We start from the raw sequence: 16,465 nt of genomic DNA, 5'->3' as shown, positions 1-16,465 counted from the left end.
TATTGGCTCACTACAGCTTTTGCCTCCCTGGTTCAGGTGATTCTCGTGCCTCAGCCTCCTGAGTAGCTGGGATTTCAGGTATTCGCCACCACACTTAGCCAATTTTTAGTAGAGATGGAGTTTTGTCGTGTTGGCTAGGCTGGTCTTGAACTTCTAGGCTCAAGTGATCCACCCGCCTCGGCCTCCCAAAGTGCTGGGATTACACGTGTGAGCCACCATTCCTGGACTTCTTAGTGCACTTTTTATACAAAGCTTCTTGATTTTGGAGGTTCAGAGGAATGGCTGGGTAAAGGTTTAGCAAGCAGCCATAAGCAAAGGAGAAGCTTCGTGTGGAAAAATTCATTGGTTATTTACTTTACATTGATTGTTTTTTATAAATTTCAATTTCTGTGTACTTTTTATAGTATTAAGCTACACTTGAGTATTAGGAAGCCATACAGAATTTGAAAAGTTGACTTTATTCACATTATTAGAGTAGTAATGGGGATTGTCACTTTTGGGAAAGGGTCAGTGAGACAGTATAAACTTTTGAAATAATACGTTTTTGTATTCTGGAATTAGATAATACTGAAGCAAACTTTTTAATACAACATTTCGAAATCCTGTTTATTTTTAAAATTTTAAAATTTATTTTGAGACAGAGTTTCGCTCTTGTTGCTCAGGCTGGAGTGCAGTGGTGCAATCCCAGTTCACTGCAACCTCCACCTCTTGGGTTCAAGTGATTCTCTTGCCTCAGCCTCCCAAGTAGCTGGGATAGGCATGGTCACCCTGCCCCACCAATTCTGTATTTTTTAGTAGAAACGAGGTTTTTCCATATTGGTCAGGTTGGTCTTTACTAACTCCCGACCTCAGGTCATCTGCCTGCGTCGGCCTCCCAAAGTGCTGGGATTACAGGCATGAGCCACCGTGCCCAGCCTTTATTTTTATTTTTTGAGAGGGAGTTTCGTTCTTGTTGCCCAGGATGGAGTGAAGTGGCACCATCTTGGCTCACTTCAATCTCTGACTACTGGGCTCAAGCGATTCTCCTGCCTCAGCCTCCTGAGTAGCTGGGATTACAGGTGTGCACCACCACAGCTGGCTAATTTTTTGTATTTTTAGTAGAGACGGGATTTCACCATGTTGGCTAGGCTGGTCTTGAACTCCTCACCTCAGGTGATCTGCCCGCCTCAGCCTCCCGAAGTGCTGGGATTACAGGCATGAGTCACTGTGCCTATTTATTTTTGTTTGTAGCTCGTATATACTTGGCAACATCTAATTGCTAAACTAATACTTGATTACTTAAATTTTGTTGTATTAGTATGTCCAGATTTTTGATGCAAAGGCTAGAAATCACTAATAAAAGTGGTTTATTACAGAGTGATATATCTAATGACGGTCCACGAATGTGACTTAATGAGACTTTTTTTCACCCAGGATTTTTAGCAGATTGGAGCTGAATTCATTTTTAAGGTAGAAGAGTTCTTTCTCATATTGTACTTTTTCTTAAATCTGGATGTTGACATAAGACATATTCAGAGCTTTGTGAGATTTAAAAAGATTTCTGCATAATTTGTATAAAATTTTTAGAGGAGCTGGGCGCAACGTGGCTCAAATCTGTAATCCCAGCACTTTGGGAGGTTGAGGCTGGAGGGTGACTTGAGCCCAGGAGTTTGAAACTAGTCTAGAAAACATAGGGAGGTCACATCTCTACAAAAATAAAAAAGTTTGGCCAGGTACGGTGGCTCACGCCTGTAATCCCAGTACTTTGGGAGGACAAGGCAGGCAGATCACTTGAGGTCAAGAGTTCGTGACCAGCCTGGCCAACATGGTGAAACCCCGTCTCTACTGAAAATACAAAAATTAGCCGGCTGTGGTGGTGCACACCTGTAATTCCAGCTACTCAGGCGGCTGAGACGGGAGAATCTCTTGAACCTGGGAGGTGGAAGCTGCAGTGAGCTGCAATTGAGTAATTGTACTCTAGCCTGGGTGACAGAGCAAGACTCCATCTCAATCAATCAGTCAGTCAATCAATAAAAAGTCAGCTTTACATTGTGGTTCATGCCTGTGGTCCCAGTTACCTGGGAGGTGAGGTTGGGGGATCCCTTGGGCCTGGGAGTTTGAGGCTGCACTGAGCCGTGATTGCACCAGTGCATTCCTACCTGGGTAACAGCCAGACCTTGTCAGGAAAACATTGGCTTATGGTAAGGTTATCAGATGGTGTGGCAATGTTGATGACACTGTAACTTTTCCTAAAATAGTTCATTTTTGCTAATTCTTTTCACTAAAAGGAAGAAGGAGAAGGAGAAATGTTTATATTTTGTTCAGAAACAGTAGGAAGAATGATAGCAACAGCAATACGTTTTCTTTCTGTAGTGATATTGTGGCTAGTATGTTCTTTGGGAACACAAAGCACCTTTTATTCAAGTTCTCCTGGGCCTGGAGGAAGTCTTGGGAGTTGTGGTCTCTTCAGTGTTGGTCCTTTGGTTATACAGACTGACAAGGAATTGGCAGAAATTTGTGAGGTTTAAAATTCCTCCTGTACGACAATAATTTGGTTGTACACACTGACAAGGAATTGTCTTGGTACTTTCTAATTGATAAATCAAGGCTTAGGTCTTGAAGACTGGCCACATCCAGGGGCTCTCATGATCAGTTTCTTGGGAATTGATGTGTGGTACTGCCCAAACCATGACCAAGTGTCTTCAGTATAACTAGATTAACAGCTATCCTGCAAGATCAGTGAATCAGAGAGCCTTACTGTAGTTCTGGAATCTGATCCTATTCTTCAGCCTTTTGTATTACTTCTACCATTGGGATTTTTTCTGTTGAGACAGAGTTTGTTTTGCCTAGGCTGGAGTGAAGTGGCACCATCTTGGCTCACTGCAGCCTCCACCCCCCTGGGTTCAAGTGATTGTCCTGCCTCAGCCTCCTAAGTGGCTGAAATTATAGGCACATGCCACCACGCCTAGCTAATTTTTGTATTTTTAGTAGAGACTAGGTTTCACTGTGTTGAGCAGCCTGGTCCTGAACTCTTGACCTCAGGTGATCTACCCTCCTTAGCCTCCCAAAGTGCTTGGATTATAGGTGCGAGCCACTGCACGCAGCCCATTTTAGTTTTTAAAAGTTTTTTTAGAGGCCGGCACGGTGACTCACACCTGTAATCTCAGCACTTTGGAAGGCTGAGGTGAGTAGATCATGAGGTCAAGAGTTTGAGACCAGCCTGGCCAACATGGTGAAACCCCATCTCTACTAAAAAAAATACAAAAAATTAGCCAGGCATGGTGGCACGTGCCTGTAATCCCAGCTATTCAGGAGGCTGAGGCAGGAGAATCGCTTGAATCCTGGAGGTGGAGGGTGCAGTGAACCGAGTTTCACTCTAGCCTGGGCGACAGAGCAAGATTCCATCCTGGGGAAAAAAAAAAATTTTGTAGAGATGAAATCTCACTATATTGTCCAGGCTGGTCTTGAACTCCTGGGCTTAAGTGGTCCTCCTGCCTTGGCTTCCTAAAGTGCTGGGATTATAGACGTGAGCCACTGTGCCTGGGCTCTAGCCAATTTTTAAATATTAGAAATGGGGGTGGTGGTCTCGCTATGTTACCCAGGCTGGTTTAGAACTTCTAGCCTCAAGCAATCCTCCTACCTTGGCCTCCTAAAGCGTTTGAGATTACACGTATCAACTACTATACCAGCCATCTTTGTAAGTTTTGAATAGACATGTCAGTGAGTTCTATTTGTGGGTCTTTTATCTTAAAAAAACTTTTTAAACCCTGCAACTATTTGAATGTTTGCCTTATGCCAGGTGCTGGACTAGCCTTGGTGGTTGAGCAAAGCACGTACTGTTCTATCTTCATGGGCCTTACAGCCTAATGAGAGAGGCAGTCAAACAATCATTTAAGTAAAATCCAAAATGTGAAAAGTCTTTTTGTACTTGGAAAAGGTACAGTTTGAAAACACTGGATACTTGTTGAGTAAGTGTCACGTTTTGGATCTTGGTGTTCTCTGTATTTTTTTTTTGGAGACGGAGTTTCATCACTGGAGCGCAATGGTGCAATCTTGGCTCACTGCAATCTCCGCCTCCCGGGTTCAAGCGATTCTCCTGCCTCAGCCTCCCAAGTAGGTGAGATTGCAGGTACCTGTCACCATGCCTGGCTAATTTTTTGTATTTTTAGTGCAGACAGGGTTTCACCATGTTGGCCAGGCTGGTCTAGAACTCCTGACCTCAGGTGATCCACTCACCTCGGCTTTCCAAAGTGTTGGGATTACAGGCATGAGCCACTGTGCCCGGCCAGATCTTGGTGTTCTTATTGTATGCCCTTTGACATGGTCTCTAGGGTATGTATGTATGTATGTATGTTCTAAGTTTATTTATGCGTTTCTTATTTGTCAACTTTTTTTTTTTTTTTTTTTAAGACAGCATCTTGGTCTTTTTTAAGACCCAGCCTAGAGTGTGGTGGCGCACTCTTTGCTCTCTGAAACCTTTGCCTCCTGGGATCAAGTAATCCTGCCACCTCTACCTCCTGACTAGCCGGGACTCCAGGCATGTGCCACCATGCCTGGCTAATTTTTTTTTTTTTTTTTTTTTGTATTTTCTTGTAGAGACAGGGTTTTACCATGTTGCCCAGGCTTTGTCATTTTTTCTTCTTACTCTGTGATAGATGTTAATCAACTTTTTGATATTAGGACCTCTTTACCCTCTTAAAAGTTATTGAGGCCCCAAAGAGCTTTTGTTTTTTTAGTTATATCTATCTGTTTATCATATAAAGAAATCTAAAAAGTATTAGCTCGTTTAAATATAACAAACTCATTACGTGCTAACATAAATATATTTTTAATATGACATACCTGTTCTCTAAAACATTTCTAAAAATCTGGTGATAAGATTGGCATTGTTTTACCTTTTTACAAATTTCTTTTATGTCTTGCTTTATAGAAGGCAACTGGGTTATATTGGCTTTTGCATTCAGCCTGTTGCTGTTTATTACTTCGGTTGAAGTATATTAGGAAATTTATCCTCAATGATATGTATATAGTTGCAACAGAGAGAATTTTAATAGCTTTTACAGATAATTGCATATATTCTTTGATCCTACAGTAAAATTTGACCAGCAGTGTTTGTGTATGTGTGTGTGTGTGTGTAATTTTTATTGCTTTAACACTGGGTAACCAAGTAATTTTTTTTTTTTAAACATTAGTTGCAATGTGAAATCTGAGTATATCAATAAATTGTTTGACCTCTGTAAATATAAAATCTATTGGTCTGTCTTCCATGTTGAATGCATATTTTACATTATACAGTATCAAAAAATCACTTTCATCGAAATCAGCACCCATCAGAGAAGCCTTTAAGTGTTGGAAAACTGCCTAACACGTGGTGACAAATAGAAGCTTTCCAAGATTCTAATTTTTGCTTGAAAGGTCAAATTTTATAACTGGCAACAGGTACTCTGAATTGTTTTTTTTGAAGTGACAGTCTCATTCATTTTGAAAAAAATGCCTGCTACATACCCAAGTCTAGACAGCCGCATTGTGTGCAGCTGTTCTTTCAAGTCAAAATTATGTTCTGTGAAAAAAAGCAGCTAGTTGAGCTTGTAACCCAAAACATTTGCATTAAGTGTCATTCTTCATGATTTTGATATGCAGTAGAAATGCATTATTTCCCATTTCATCATGTAGAATATTAAAAAGATGTGTTCCTAGGGATCAAGATTAATACAATTAATAGTTTTTACTGCCTCATAATGGGCATTCTTAATAAAAGTGGCTGTTTCCCCCTCTCTCTTGTGAGTGCATGCCACAAGGCAGTGAAGAATATAGTGACTGCTGGTATAGTTTGTTGTAATTAACTTCATGCTGTGGTGCCAGCAGTTCATCACTGCACAGTCTGTACAAGTGTCAACACATTGAAAAATGTAAATAATATTTTAGTTTTTGCAGTAGAAAATTTTCAAACTAGCAAATAAGATCACAATAGTATTTTATAATAATAGTAGTAGTATGAAAATCCATCATAGATGCCCATGAAAGAGTTGGGAGGTCCATAAATTTTACTTTGTAAACTGCTGCTTTGAGGAGTGGAAGTTTTCAATTTTACATTTCTATAATCCCAGCACTTAGGGAGGCTGAGGTGGGCAGATCACGAAGTCAGGAGCTGGAGACCAGCTTAACCAACATGGTGAAACCACATCTCTACTAAAAATACAAAAAATTAGCCGGGCGTGGTGGCACACACCTGTAACTGCAGCTACTCAGGAGGCTGAAGCAGGAGAATCACTTGAGCCCAGGAGGTGGAGGTTGCAGTGAGCCAAGATCACACCACTGTACTTCAGCCTGGACAATAGAGCGAGATTCCATCTCAAAAAAAAAAAAAAAGTGTTTGAAATTGAAATTAGAGTAAACATATCACTGAAGGTTTTTAGATATTACTGAGAGTTTTTAGTGCTGAATACGTAAGAATTTGTTTATAAGTTAGAATGAGTTATAATTTTCTGCTATGAAAAATGAAAAATTTTCTATGAACCTCTTACCATTCAGTACTATAACTACCAGCCACTTGTTTCTGTTGAGCACTTGAGATGCTGCTAGCTGGTGTGACTGAGGAACTGCATTTAAAAAAATGTAGAAAAACCTTAACTTTTTTTTACGTGATGGAGTCTTGCTCTGTCGTCCAGGCTGGAGCGCAGTGGCACAATCTGTGTTCACTGCAACCACCGCCTCCTGTGTTCAAGCTATTCTCCAGCCTCAGCCTCCCAAATAGCTGGGATTACAAGCCTCCTGCCACCATGCCTGGCTAATTTTTTGTATTTTTAGTAGAGGCAGGGTTTCACCTTGTTGGTGAAGCTGATCTTGAACTCCTGACCTCAAGTGATCAGCCCTCGTTGGCCTCCCAAAGTGCTGAGATTACAGGCGTGAACCACTGGGCCCAGCCTTAACTTTTTAATTGTAACTTTAAAAGAAAAAAAAAAAAGGCTTTAGTTTTTAGAACAGTTGTAGATTTACAGAAAATTGAGAAGATAATGCAGAATTCCTGTTATTAACATTTTACATTACTATGGTACATTGTTATAATTAATAAACCAATATTGATACATTGTCATTAATTAAAGTCCATCATTTATTTACATTTCCTTAATTGTATCTAGTATCTTTTTCTGTTTCAGAATTCCATTCAGTATGCTACATTATATCTGGTCATGCATTTTTAGGCTTCTCTTAGCTATGGGACTTTTGCTGACTCCTTGTTTTTGATGACCTTGACAAGTTTGAGGAGTACCAGTCAAGTTATTTTGTAAAATCCCTCTCTTAGAATTTTTTTCATTTTTTTCATGATTAGACTGGGGTTATGGATTTTTAGAGGAAGATCACAAAGTGCCATTTTCATCATATCAAGAGAACATATGTCAACATGATTTATCATCCTTGATGTTGACCTTCATACTTTGTTAGGTTTGTCCACTGTAAAGTTATTCTCCCTGGTGCCCTTGAGGAACCGATTTTAAAATTTTAGTTAATCTTAATTTAACTTTATATAGCCATATGTGGCTAATAGGTGCTGTGTCCGTAGTACAGTTGTACATAATATTCTTCAGTTATAAGTTTTAGCTAAAATTTTATTTAACATCTATTTCATTACCTTTAAAGAAAGGCATTTAACATACAAGAAATATTAAACCTTAGTCTTGGGATACATTGCGTTTTGGAGGTTGCAGCCTGTTTACTTTTAGTGACTTTAGTCTTTTAAAAATAATTTTTCTGAGGCATAATTTACATATAATAAAATACCTTCATTTTAAGTGTATTCATTAAGTATATATTTTGATGAGTTTTCAAAAATGCACACACTAGTGTAACTGTCACTGTAACCAAGATATGTATGATTTTCATTATCTCCAGAAGTTTCCCCCAGCTTCTTTGTAGTCATGTTTCCTCTCCCACCACTGTTCTGTTTTCTGTGACTATTGATTAATATTTGCATCTTCTAGAATTTCATGTAAATGGAAATCATGTTTAGGTCTGACATCTTTTTTTCCCCACTTTTTAATACTTTTATGTTCAGGGGTACATGTGCAGGTTACATAGGTAAACGTGTGCCATGGGGGTTTGTTGTATACTTCAGTAACCATTAGTTATTTTTCCTGATCCTCTCCATCCTCTCACTCCTCACCCTCCACCCTCTGAGAGGCCTCAGTGTGTGTTGTTTCCCTGTATGTGTCCATTTGTTCTTATTGTTTAGCTTCTACTTTGAAGAACATGTGGTATTTGGTTTTCTGTTTCTGCATTGGTTTGCTAAGGGTGATGGTCTTCAGCTCCATCCATGTCCCTGCAAAGGACATGATGTTTTTCTTTTTTATGACTGCAGGGTCTGGCATCTTTTGCTTAACATAATTATGTGTGATTCATCCATGTTGTTGCATGCAAATAGTTTGTTTTTTAATGCCAAGAATATTCTAAGGTATGAGTTTACAGTATTTGTTTATAGCATTATTTATGAACATTTGGATTGTCCTCAGTTTTGGGCTACTAGAAGTAAAGCTGACCTTAATTTCATGGCATAGGTAATGATTCAGAATTGTATTGGGTTGCAGTGTTTATCACAATACTGTAAATTAGAAATTTAAATTCCTATTAGAAAGGAAAAGCCAGCAGAGTATCTGTAATTTTTTTGAAGATATGCCATAGAAAGGATAATTCACGTAGGAATAATGCTTTGTAAAGTTTCATGTATAGTGTATGGGCCAGGTAGATGTAGACAGTTTCTTGGACTTTTGTTGACTTTCTGGGGGGAAAAAAGTTCCTGGTTAGTTTCTTAGGTTAAATTTTTAGAAATAAAGTGAATAATTGAAGCCTAAGTTTACTTCATGAAGTTTTGTCATCAATAAATATGTTAACAGATCATATTTAAAAATTACTCAAAAATGTTTGCATATTTATTAGTGAAGAGATTTAGTATTGCCAGATGAGATGGATGCAGAAGGAAAAGGGTGTTTTCTGCCATAATAGACGGGAGAAGAATTTCCCCTTTTTTTTTTTAACCTTAAAATTTGTTTTAAACCAAGTTAATGTTGAAAAGAGTGATAACTTTCTACGACATTTATATTGGGACTGTAAAAATATTGGCCTGGCACGGTGGCTCACGCCTGTAATCCCACCACTTTGGGAGTCTGAGGCGGGCGGATTGCCTGAGCTCAGGAGTTCGAGACCAGCCTAGGCAACACAGTGAAACCCTATCTCTACTAAAATACAAAAAATTAGCCGGGCATGGCAGTGTGCACCTGTAGTCCCAGTTACTCAGGAGGCTGAGGCAGGAGAATTGCAAGAACCCGTGAGGCGGAGTTGGAGTGAGCTGAGATTGTGCCACTGCACTCCACCCTGGGCAATAGAGTGAGACTCTGTCTCAAAAAATAATTTCAACAGGCCAGGCCTATGCTTTTTGTGATAATTAAAATATATTTTGTTGTAAATTAATAAAAGAATATTATTGCAAGTTATGATAGAGGACAAATCATTAATTTCACCTCTAACATTCCTTTGTCTTTTGTTCTTTTTGCCTCTTTTTAGACATATGTGTAACTATACTGTGTGCACGTGTTGTTATAGCTGTCTTTTGTTGAGTGAATGTGCCACTTTTACAAGATTGCTTCAATCTTTGACTGTTACTATAAGTGATGTGGGTCCCCCTCATGTTTGGACTTTTATTAGCTGTTTAATGAAAAAAAAGCATTTGGAGACCTACATTCTTTTTGTCTAGTGAATGAGCCTTGCTTCATTTTAATGTAGACCTCTTTATGGTCTTAGGAGCTGACAGATTTGAAGATTATTTTATCAAGGTAATGGTGTTTTTTGTTTTGTTTTGTTTTTTTGAGACAGAGTCTCACTCCATCACTCTGGCTGGAGTGCAGTGGCATGATCTCGACTCATTACAACCCCCACCTCCCGGGTTGAAGCAATGCTCATGCCCCTGCCCTCCCTGTAGCTGGGATTGCAGGTGTGTGCCACTGCACCTGGCTAATTTTTTTTTTTTTTTTTTTTTTTTTTTTGCATTTTTAGTAAAGATGGGGTTTCACTGTGTCAGCCAGGCTGGCCTTGAACTCCTGGCCTCGTGTGATCTGCCCGCCTTGGCCTCCCAAAGTGCTGGGATTATAGGCACGAGCTACCACGCCTGGCTGGTGTTTTTTTTTTGTTGTTGTTGTTTTTAATGGCCAAAATTTAAGCAGGGAATAAATTTAATATGTTATCAGAAGATGTTCATTTGAAATAGTTTAGATAGTTTTGTTTTATGCTCACTGAAGTTTTTTTTGATATAGGGAGTGTAACCCAGGCTGGAGTGCAGTGTCATGATCACAGCTCACTGGAGCCTCAACCTCCTGGGCTAAGGTGATCCTCCCACTTCAGCATCCCCAGTAGCTGGGATCACAGGCATGCACCACCACACCCAGCTAATTGTTGTTGTTGTTGTTTTGTAGAGGTGAGATTTTGCTGTGTTGCCCAAGCTGGTCTCAAACTCCTGGGCTCAAGCGATCTACTTGCCTTGGCCTCCCAAAGTGCTGGGATTACGGTTGTGAGCCACTATGCTTAGCCTTGAAGTATTTGTAATTGCTAAACCATGTATCATTTATTTAACCTTTATTAAAAATAACTGGAGCTGGGTATAGTAGCCCACACCTGTAATCCCAGTGCTTTGGGAGGCTGAGGAAAGAGGATTGCTTGAACCCAGGAGTTTGAGTTTACAGTGGGCTATGGGCACTCCCCTGCACTCTAGCCTGTGCAACAGTGAAACACTAAGAAACAATAATAATAATTGATATGCAAAATATGGTAAATACATGCACAGATGTGAAGTTTATAGTTCAATAAGTTTTTACACATGTATATACTTTTGTAATCACCACTTAGATTATGATAGTGAACTTTTCCAGCACTCCAGTTCCCTCTCCTTCCTGTTTTTTTTTTTTTCTTTTTTTTTTTTCCTAAGAGACGAGGTCTCACTATGTTGCCTGGGCTGGAGTGCAGTGGCTATTCACAGGCACGGTCCCACTACTGATCAGCACAGGAGTTTTGACCTGCTCCATTTCCGACCTGGGCCGGTTTATCCCTCCTTAGGCAACCTGGTGGTCCCCTGCTCCCAGGAGGTCACCATATTGATGCCTAACTTAGTGCAGACACCCGATCAGCATAGTACACTACAGCCCAGAACTCCTGGGCTCAAGGGATCCTCCCACCTCAGCCTTCCAAGTAGCTGGGACCACAGGCACACGCCACTGCGCCCGGCTCTCCTTCCTGTTTAGTAGTCCTTCTTTCCATGATGAGCACTTTTCCTGACATCTGTTACCATTTATTTTCTGTTTGTCTTAGTCTGTTTGTGTTGCTATAAAGGAATACCTGAGGCTGGGTGATTTATAAAGAAAAGAGGTTCATTGGGCTCATGGTTCTGTAGGCTGTACAAGAAACATCTTCTGGTGAGGGCTTCAGACTACTTCCACTCACAGCAGAAAGCAAAAGGGAGCCAGTGTGTGTAGATCTCATGGTGCGAGAGGAGCAAGAGAGAATGAGGAGAGAGGTGCTAAGCTGTTTTTAACAATTAGCTCTCTTGGGAACAAATCAAGTAAGAACTCACTCATTACTGTGAGAGTGGCACCAAGGCATTTATAAGGGACCTGTCCATAATCCAGACACCTCCCGTTAGACCTCACCTCCAGCATTGGTGATCAGATTTCAACATGAGATTTGCAGGGGTCAAATACCCAAAACATAGTACTATTCTTGAACATCACGTAAAAGGAATCATAGAGTAAATATTCTCTTCTAGGTAGCTTCTTTTTCTGAACATGATATCTGGGTGATTTATGCAGTATCACTGTGAGTATCAGTAATTTGTTCTTTTTATTTTATTTTTTTTTTTGAGACAGTGTCTCACTCTGTCGTCCAGGCTGGAGTGCAGTGGTGCGATCTTGGCTCACTGCAACCTCACTGTAACCTCCGTCTCCTGGGTGCAAGCAGTTCTGTCTCAGCCTCCCGAGTAGCTGGGATTACAGGCACCCACCACCATGCCCAGCTAATTTTTGTATTTTAAGTAGAGACAGGGTTTTGCTATGTTGGCCAGGCTGGTCTCAAACTCCTGACCTCAAATGATCCACCTGTCTCAGCCTCTCACAGTGCTGGGATTACAGGTGTGAGCCACCCCTCACCCAACTGGCTTTCTTTTCTTTTCTTTTTTTTTAAATTGCTGAGTAATATTTTATTATATGAGTATACTGCAGATTGATTTGCCTGTTGATGGACATTTACATTGATGGACCTAATAGCCAAATGTTAATTTTTGACAATTATGAATAAAGCTACCATGAATCTTTTGTCTTTTGCTAGAAATATAACTTCATTTCCCTTGGGTGTATGTGTAGCAGTTTGTTATGGGATCGCAGGGTAGGCATACAGTTTGATTTAATGGATATTGCCAATCTTTTTTGAAGTAGTTGAACTAATTTGCACTAATAAAGTTATTAATCTTTTGTTATCTTAATCCAGATCTGGCTGAAGTAAAAATCGCTGGCTGCTGTAGTGGAGACAGAACTACTGATTTGTTTAGTATATATGGAGAGTGCTAGGGAAGTAGGTCTTTTTCTGCTTTTGGAAAAATGTAGGTAGGGAATGGGAATGCGGGCAGATTCAGGTTCCTTGATATTCATTCTGTGTTAGTCTTGTGGCAGACTATACATAGTACTGGCTGGACCCTATCCCAGATTTCACCATATTTTTTCTGGGTAAGTTTTACATAGCTAGGAAATAGAGATTTGTAGTACTGCATTTTTTTTTTTTTTTTTTTTTTTTTTTTTTTTTTGAAGCAGAGTCTCGCTCTCTTGCCCAGGCTGGAGTGCAGTGGGGCGATCTCAGCTCACTGCAACTTCTACCTCCTGGGTTCAAGCGATTCTTCTGCCTCAGCCTCCCTAGTAGCTGGAACTACAGGCCTGCGCCACCATGCCAGGCTAATTTTTGTATTTCTAGTAGAGACAGAGTTTCACTGTGTTAGCAAGGATGATCTTGATCTGAACTCGTGGTCCGTCTGCCTTGGCCTCTCAAACTGCTGGGATTACAGGTGTGAGCCACCGCGACTGGCTTTGTTTGTTTGTTTGTTTTGAGATGGAGTCTTGCTTTGTTGCCCAGGCTGGAGTACAGTGGCACAATGTCGGCTCACTGTGACCTCCACCTCCTGCGTTCAAGCAATTCTGCCTCAGCCTCCTGAGTAGATGGGATTACAGGTGTGAGCCACCATGACCGGCCACATAATTTTTATAATAAAGATCCAAGAGTTTTTCAAAGGTGTATGTGTTTTGAGTTCTTAGTGGAGTAATGGTGGTAACTAATCCGTCTTCAAGACTTCTGGGAAGCAGTATTTAGGAATACTTTCAAAGGTGGAGTATCAAACACTGTGCTGGAATCTGACTCATCATCTGCTTTGGCTTCTCCTTGCTGATTTCACCCACATGGGACTTAATATATAGATTTGCCAGCTTTTTATGTTGAAAGTGATTTCCTGAGCTCAGAAGCTGCTTGACTTCTCTGGGCTGTGCCAGGCTGTAAGAAAATGCAGGCTAGGCCGGGCGTGGTGGCTCACGCATGTAATTCCAGCACTTGGGGAGACTGAGGTGGGCAGATCACTTGAGGTCAGAGGTTCAAAACCAGCCTGACCAACATGGTGGAACTCTGTCTCTTTTAAAAAAAAAAGAAAGAAAGAAAATGGCAGGCTAAGAGGGAGAGGTCAGAGTCTGTCTTTTCGTTATTGTAAACTGAACAATAAGAATGGCCTTGGTTGATTTCTTTCTTCTCCTGTGAAAATGTACTCACAGGCCCGCAAAGTGTTAGATGAGGTTCAAAAGAGGAGATGAATAATTAAAGAGGGAGTCATGAAAATGATAGAAAAATATAGGTAGAAAAAGAAAAATAATTATACTAATAATCAGATAAAATAATTTATAGTGAGGGCTAAATTTAGCTCAGTTATTTAGAAGTTGACGAAAAGACCAGCTTATATAATATTTACTGTCAAGTACAAGGATACAGTTTATTGAAGAAGACAACTTATTGCATAAAGAATATATTACTTAAAGTCACTTATGTGTAATTCTGAGTAATGGACAAAGTCTGAAAAAGTAGTTATGTAGAAATGTTCTCTCAGCTGTTTTTTGTTTGTTTTTGAGACAAGAATATCACTTTGTTGTCCAGGCTGGAGTGCAGTGGTGCGATCTCAGCTCACTGCAATGTCCGCCTTCTGGATTCAAGCAGTTCCCCTGCCTTAGCCTCTTGAGTAGCTGGGATTACAGGCATGAGCCACCACTCCTGGCTAATTTTTGTATTTTTAGTAGAGATGGGGTTTTGCCAGGCTGGTCTCAAACTCCTGGCCTCAGGAGATTCACCCTCCTCTGCCTCCCAAAATGCTGGGATTACAGGCGTGAGCTACCATACCCGGCCTCTCTCAGCTGTTTTTAAGTCAAGTCTTCTTTTTTTTTTTTTTTTTAGATGGGGTTTCACCATATTGGTCAGGCTGGTCTCGAACTGCTGACTTCAGGTGATCCGCCTACCTCAGCCTCCCAAAGTGCTGGGATTACAGGCGTGAGCCACCGCACCTGGCTTTTAAGTCAAGTCTTTAAATATGTGGCTAGACCTTTGAAGTCCTTATCCCTAGAGTTGGAATAGGCAAAGAGAGAAAAGGCCAGAGGAGGAAGGAAAGACCCCGATCATCTTCTCTGTCAGAGTTGCTTTCAACATGAGAAAGATAGGGTAATAGGGTGGTTTCAGAACTACCAATATTTTGCCCACATTCCTTCAGAGGCACTGTCTTTTTCTGACTCCTTCCTCAAAGGTTTGAGGGCTCCTGTCTTTCAGAGATGTGAAGACAAGTTCTCTCAGAATTCTTGAGGCCTGCTAATTCTACTATGCCTTGTGTTGCTGTAATCATCTGTCATTGTCCAGAATGAAAGTCCACCTATTTATTCATCCTTTTTTATAGTCTTATCTTCGTACCACTGAGATTTTCTTCTTCCCTTGACCCAATCTCTTGTTTAATTCCTAAGACTTTTCTCTTGAATTCTTTGAAATGTCATTTTTGTGTTAAACCTCTCAGTTGTGTTTATAAGATGTTTTTTGGCTTTCTTGTGGTAACTGAAGCCTGTCTGCCCTGGTAATTTTACCTTCCCTTTAGCCCTCTGAAGGTAACAGTAGATTTTCCTGTACTGTGGTGTGTCGGTGCTGAATCAGGGTCTTCATCCTTCTCCATTCCCAGGCTGATTCTATTCCTTTATTAGGATGGCTCTTCTGCCTAGCTTGCCTCTGTTGCTCTATGTAGTTTTTAAATATCCTTTCACACAAACATTTTCTGGTTTAGATGACAGATCAGTATGGTCAGCTTTGCCATTTTTCCTCTATCTTCTTGCAAAACCCCCTTTCCTCTGAAGTTCATGCTGTCTGACAGTGCACCTCTCCTCCCTTCGTCATTATCAGAAAAGGATCCTGTGGTCTTATTACTTGATTCTTTGTTTTTTGTTTTTCATTTTTCTTTCTCTTTGTTTTTATTATTTTCCTCTCTGCCATTATCCTGAGGTTACTTTAAGAGTCTATGTAGCTGATCCATCCAGTCCTCCTGGGCTCCTGGTTTCTTGACTTTTACTTCCATCTCTACTAGTTCTACTAGTGCTTTCATTTTTATTCCTACTGTACTTGCTTTTTGGCATTACCAACATCTTAATTGTCAACTGTCTTCTGTTTTTATTTCCTTCTCTATAGTGCTTAAGTTACACTTTTACCAGCACCCTCTACTTTGCCTTCATATTCTTCCCTTTACTGTGCTGACAAAACCCTAACCCTGGTTTTCTGTAGGCTCTCTGCCCTGTACCCAGGCTGCTAAATTGGACAAAGAAGCCCACAGCCTTGCAGATTAGCTTCCCTCTTGTATTAGTCCATTTTCCTACTGCTGTAATGAACTGCCTGAGACTGAGTAATTTATGAAACAAAGAAGTTTAATTGACTCACAGTTCTTCATAGCTGGGAAGGCCTCAGGAAAGTTATAATCATGGCAGAAGGAGAAGGGGAAGCAAGGCACCTTCTTCTCAAGGCGGCAGGAGAGAGAAGTGCCAAGCAAAGTGGGAAGAGCCCCTCATAAAACCATCAGATGTGAATCAGATCTGATGAGAACTTACTCCAGAACAGCATGGGGGAACCACCCCCATGATTAGGTTACCTCCACCTGGTCTCTCCCTTGACACATGGGGATTTTAGGGATTACAATTCAAGATGAGATTTGAGTGGGGAGACAGTGTACCCATGTCACTTCTCTTTCTTTATTGGGTCTTTAGAGATACTGTAGGTAAATGCAACAAGGTGTCCTGAATTGGAGACTGGCACAGAACAAGGACGTTGTTGGAAAAACTGATGAAATTTGAATAAACTCTGAAAGATAGGTAATAGTGATGTACCAATGTTGGTTTCTTAGTTTTGACAA

The 16,465-nt window shown here is 40.5% G+C and overlaps 1 protein-coding gene across 6 annotated transcripts in view; it reads left to right on the top strand.

Moving 5' to 3' along the window:
* Window positions 1–16,465, top strand: part of GIGYF2 (GRB10 interacting GYF protein 2) — a 163,138-nt gene that overhangs the window by 7,219 nt on the left and 139,454 nt on the right. The window contains exon 1 of one of the 6 annotated variants that reach the window (XM_032277892.1): window positions 11,810–11,832. The exons of the other annotated variants lie outside the window; for them this stretch is intronic. The gene's annotated coding sequence lies outside the window, so the exon portion shown is untranslated. Of the gene's footprint in view, window positions 1–11,809; window positions 11,833–16,465 lie in introns of those variants that run through there. 6 annotated transcript variants of the gene reach the window in all.

This window comes from Sapajus apella, unplaced genomic scaffold, assembly GCF_009761245.1.
Source record: "Sapajus apella isolate SASKATOON/1434 unplaced genomic scaffold, GSC_monkey_1.0 scaffold10, whole genome shotgun sequence".
NCBI classification, from domain to species: domain Eukaryota; kingdom Metazoa; phylum Chordata; class Mammalia; order Primates; family Cebidae; genus Sapajus; species Sapajus apella.
Note: the sequence above shows the minus strand (reverse complement) of the source record. Positions and strands in the feature narration are given on the sequence as shown.